Below are 6,250 nucleotides of genomic sequence, written 5' to 3'. Positions count from 1 at the left end.
TTGAGGTAGTACCTATCACCTGTTATATATATCAAACCTTTGGGAGTTACTTCTACGTTTGCCATTATGCCATGCTATGCTAGTAGACGTGGATTGGGTGAGTGATATCCATGACAGATGTGAGTTTGTTAATTAATGGTTTATCTAAGGTGGCAACTTAAACACACATCTGGGTGGATTGAGGTACCTGGGTATTTCAGGATTGCCTGTTTTCTTTTGGACCACCACCCAGGCTCAAAGGGATCATGAGATTATTCATGCTAGAAACTTCCGTGTGCAGCCATAAGCTATTATGGGCTCTAGCATAGTTGACTAAGTCATGCGAACTCTTACAGTGGTAGACTAGCAGATGTAGGGGATGTAGGTGGTACGGTCTACCCGATCGTAAGGTGCTAGCGCTTCTGAAAGACTATGTCTCGGTCATCCGTCTTCTCAAACGCCATGTAGTGCGAGAAACCAAACGGAGGCGATCAAGTCTTGTGGGGAAAAGTGCGCAAACCTCTGCAGAGTGTATTAAACTAATCATGATTAGCCGTGTCCCCGGTTATTGACATCTTGAGTATCTAGTACCTGGATTATCATGTGAATCTCAACATGTTACTCTAAATTAATTTTGTTGGGTTTTGATAATGATGATGTTTAATTGGGATTGAGGATCCTGTCAACCATTCTCAATGTTTAACAACTACCATGATAGTTAAATAAATTTTATTCCTTTGTGGTAGGGAAAAATTGGCTTTACGCAAAACTGTAACCATAGAGCTTTCCACCAGCCAAATATGCATATAGTATAGCTGTTTCATTTCATTACTCTCTATGTGTTACCTTGCCAGCATATTCCATGTGCTGACCCGTTTCGGGCTGCAACGTTAATGTTGCAGACTTGTCAAACGACGATTAAGGAGTTTTTAGGTCGTGGTTCTATACTCAGTGATGCCGTTGGAGTTGATGGACTCACTTATCTTCCAAGCCTTCCGCTGTTATCGTTATTAGATGACCTTAAGCCATATTTATTGTAATAAGTTCTCTATTGAGACACTCGATCTAATAAGTGTGTGATTGCTACTCTGTTATAAATCCTCCGAGTACTGTGTGGTGTCAGCATTACTGATCCAGGGATGACATCGGAGCACAGAGATCAGACTGTTTGAGGTCTGGTCGCTACAAAGTGCTTGGCCGAAGCCACCAGTGGGGTGGGTTGCATTGTCAACGGATGGTTCCTTTAGTAATAAGGATGGCATGGTAGGTTCAGGTATGATACTTCTAGATGGAGACGGTGGGGTGATTTTCGCTGCCTACCGGAAACTCTTCCATTGCAATGAGGCCCTTGAGTCGGAGTTACAAGCAATGATTGAAGGTTTAAGGCTGTTGGTGAAACACTCCAATAGGTGAATTATGCTTCAGTCTGATTGTGCAATCACTCTCAAAACGCTTTCCTATGATTCCTTGGATAGATCAGCTTATGGCCACTTGATGTCTGAGATCAAGGGTTTTTTGAATGATAGGGTTGTTATTCCAGTTTTTCATCAACAGAATAGAGTTGCAGATAGTTTATCCAACTTTGATAGAATGGAGAACAGTACAACCTTCTGGCGTAGGCAATTCCCTCCATGTGTTAGCGATTTAGTCACTAAAGATTTTAACTCTATCACTATGGAATAATAAACCCTTTGATTCCTCGCAATAAAAGTACGGATAGTTTATATTCTCTTTTAGCACATGGGGAGGAAAGTGAAAATAAATATTTCTAAAGTTAAGGGAGCAATTTTTTTAGCCCATTGCAAGAGTGGAAATAAGGGAGCAAATTTTTACCACTCTGCACATCATGATGGAGGCTTTCAATGATAGATATTTGGGGTTGCCAACTACCGTGGGTATGGACAAGAACGACTATTTTCAATACCTAATCAACCATATTATCATGAAAATCAGTGGATGGAAAGAAAAATTATTATCCATTAGTGGGAAGGAAGTTCTCCTCAAGTCTGTTGCACAAGTTATTTCAACTTACGCTATGTCTGTCTTCAAATTTCCTAAAGAAACTTGCAAAGGAATAACTAACATGGTGTCAAAATTTTAGTGGGGTGACAAGGACAATCAAAAGTGGATGCATTGGATGGCATGGTGGAAACTGTGTGTTCCAAAAAATCAAGGACACATGGGTTTTTTGTGACATATGTTTCAATCTAGCGATGCTGGCAAAACAAGGGAACCTAGATATTTTATGTGCCACACTTTTGGGAGCGAACTATTTTCCTGATACTGATTTGCCGAATGCGAAGTTAAGAAAAGGCTCTTCTTATACTTCACAAAGTACCTGTAACAACCAACCTGATAAGGTTTAGGTCTTCGTGCTTACCATGCCAGCCCATGGATCGATTCACCAACATACATGATACCAATGTGATATCAAACACAAATACATCATTCTATTATATTGAAGTGATCAACAAATAAGATAAGTCTTACAAACCACTAGCCACAGGATAACCAAATGAATTGTCTTATGAACATAAATAGTTCATAATAATGGAAACATAAGCAAACTGTGGTGGAATTGTCATGGCAGATGTCCTTAGTGTCAGGACTTAGTCGCGAGGCCAACGCATCTATGTGGTAGCTTGAGAGGGGTTGAGCGGGACGAGAGACACGGTGTTTTACCCAGGTTCGGCCCCTCACGGTGGAGGTAAAAGCCTACATCCTGCTTCATTGATATTGATGATCATGATCACGGTTACAAGAGTGCTCTATTTCGAGAGCTATTGTCTAAACCTAACTTGTCCCACTTGTGGAACTTGTCAATCTTGTCCCCTCTTGGGGTGCCCTGCCCCTCCTTATATATGTTGAAGGGGCGGTTTACATGACTAGTCCTATTAGGACTAGGATTACTCTATTACAAGTGGAGTCCTAGTCTTGCCTCCTTTGTAAGGGAATGTTCCTTGTGCTTTTCTCATAAACCGACCCACCATTAAATGTGAACCGGCCTTCTGGGCCATGGACCTCGTCATCCATCTGACCCGCCCGCCGGGTTACTAATGAACCGCCAAGACCGGGCGGGTTACCAGTGAGTCATCCAGTCCGGCCGGTTTATACTTCCGGCCGGTTTACGCCACGGGGTATATCCCCGACACAAACCCTAATAGAGCTCCATCTATGCCACGGGGAACCATGTTGAGTGGAGGCACGTAACCCAACGTAAAGTCACTCCTTGAAGTAATCACCTGCAACATGATACGTTTGTAGCCACTAAGGTCAATTCATTGAGTGTATTGGCAAGTTCCTATGAAAGTTATAGCAGACATAATTCACCTATAGATACATTTTGGGGCAAGTAGAAGTTATAGGCTTCTTTGCGGAAAGCGATAAGTTTTGTCCTATATTTTCATATAAGTGTATCTATTCTACACATAGGACATACTAGGTACTCTAGCAATTCGTAGCATTCTTGTGCCCACTACATCACATAGCAAGCCTAGACCTGTAAACCCACTAGTTCAACCAATAGCATCACACCTTCGATGTCAACAAGTAGAGGCCTATCCCATTGGTCAACCCATCAAGCTTTAGTTAAGATAAGAGATGATAAGATCTAACTGAAAATTCACAGCCAAGTTGCACAAAGTTGTCCATAACTGAGGACGTGGCTAATCATTACGAGTTTATATACTTTTTAGAGGTTTGTGTACTTTACTCGCGAGACCTAGTCACACTCTTCTGCTACTAAATTCATCTATAGAGTCACCATTTAGACCAATATGAGACTTTTGGGAAGCAGTAGCATGTACCACATGGCAAACTCATACAACCTAACAACACCTACATTAGATGGCCTGCTAGGTCAGGTTTCTTGCAACTTACATGGTCAAGACAAAGACCATATAACTCACAATTATACATGTAGGCTACATAACTTGGAGCTCATACAATCCCTTTGAACCTAGGCAACAATCCCAACCTGCAACCTCTCGAAGACCCAATCAAAGTCAATCTGCCTAGATGATTCCATAAGTAAGTTGTCATTAAGTAGTCATCCAAATAAAGTAACATGTCAAATTAGTGTAGTCCCAACCCTGTTACTTCATAGCGACTAAGTATTGTCTACATGATGGTTACAAGGAACAAGGTAAGGAAACCTAAGATTTTGTTACTAGGTGTCAATGCAATATCATAGCATAAACCAGAACTCAAACATTATCATGGCATACTACAATGCGCAACAAAATAGGGGAGTCATGATCAAAGTGAAACCTACCTTGCTATTTGATGTCACACGTGCACTCCTTACACTAACAGGGTTTGCACTCCTCACAATCTAAACACTGAAATGACAACATACATAAGAAAAAAAATAATGCAAAAGGAATACTTGCATGAAAGAAAATAAGAACCAATAACTCACTCACACACACACTAGTAGTGTATTTGGTTTTGGTTTAAGTGTATCTGATTCTTCCCTTGATTCTTCTTTAAATGGTGTATGTGTTAGGGTTTGGTCGAACGAATGTCAGTTAGAATTTTAATTTCATACTTGACTTAGTTTGGAAATTCATTTCTAAATTTAAATTTGGTTTTAATATCATTTCATAATTAAACTTGGTTTAGTTTCAAATTCAATTTCATATTAGAATTTGAATTGGTTTGAATATTTTACTTCATGTTTGAATTGGATTTGAGTTCAAATAAATTTTTAAAGATTTGTCTGAAATTGATATTCAAATTTGGGTTGAAATTCAATTTGAGTTTGGAATTAGGATTCAAACTTGTTTGAATTAAACTTAAGTTTGAATTTGAATATAATTTTAGTTTATTTTTTTAAGTTGGGTTCAAGTTCAAATGAGTTCATACATGTTCAAGGTGTTTATGAATTCGTCTGCATAAGGTGCATTTGATTTGGAGTTATGAATTGGATTATAAGTTCCATTTAAGTTTGAATTTCCTAAAGCGAAACATGATTCAAATTAGTTCATAAAATTTAATTTAAACTTCTAGAACATTAAGAAAAAAATAATTATTAAATTTATTTCCATAGTTCAAAAGTTATAAACAATTAAGTTTTAGTTTGTCGGACCATGATCTTTCCTTTTTTGTCTTCATAATGTTCATGAGTTGATTGTCGTTCCACTTCGCACTTGTGGCGGGAAAGCCGTAAGCTTGTTGATGAGGAGAACATATAAGGTGTTAATCAGATTATTGTGGGGATTCATGCCAAGATGATAAATTATATTATGGCTCATCCCCCTAAAGCTACCATGAAGAAATAGGATTGGATCTGACCAGCTATGAGATTTGCTCAACTTAATGTTGATGCATATTTTGATCATGATTCTTTTATGGGAGTTGGCTGGTGTAGTCCTGCGAGATGCTAGCGGGAAATTCATTGTTGGGGTTAACTGGAAAATTGACTGGTGTGTAATTCTAATAATTTGGAGGTCATTGATACCATAAAGAATAGAGGACGATCTATATGAGCCGTGGCGGTAGTTTTTGATGAATGTTATTATATAGCTTGTGATTCCCCCCTCACATGTTCTGAACATTGTAATAGGGAAGCAAATGAGGTAGCTCATGAGATTTCTAGGTTGGCTAGATTTTCCACAATCAATGATTGGTTTGAGGAGCCATTGAGCGAAATTGTACCTTCCTTAATAGATGATGTACATGTCGTTAGAAATTAATAAAGAGGTGTTTTTGAAAAAATTAATTAAGGTGACCTTTTCGAGTCACTTGGAACAAAGAATCCTTCATGAATACATGTAATCCACAATTATAGTTATTCACATAGATACCCCTATTTGTTACCCACGGAGTCTCCACGTTCAATACTATACCATGTGCATGTGACTTGCTGTACAATCTTAAACAAAAATATCACAAAGACATAAAGTTCAGATATGAAATCATATCACGAGCATACCAAAGTGATAGCAATATCAGTTCTCAAATAATCATCATAGTAGGGATCAATCCACCATGAATCTTAAGGCTATTACATAATGGATCTAAACCAACCCCCATCGATCACGTGTGCTTATGATACGTCTCCAACGTATCTATAATTTTTGATTGTTCCATGCTATTATATTATCTATTTTGGATGTTTAATGGGCTTTAATATACCTTTTTATATTATTTTTGGAACTAACCTATTAACCGAAAGCACAGTGCAAATTGTTGTTTTTTCCCATTTCAGTGTTTCGTAGAAAAGGAATATCAAACGGAATCCAAACGGAACGAAACCTTCGCGAGGATC

The sequence above is a fragment of the Triticum urartu genome, chromosome 3 (genome assembly GCF_003073215.2).
Source record: "Triticum urartu cultivar G1812 chromosome 3, Tu2.1, whole genome shotgun sequence".
In the NCBI taxonomy this organism is placed as follows: domain Eukaryota; kingdom Viridiplantae; phylum Streptophyta; class Magnoliopsida; order Poales; family Poaceae; genus Triticum; species Triticum urartu.
Note: the sequence above shows the minus strand (reverse complement) of the source record.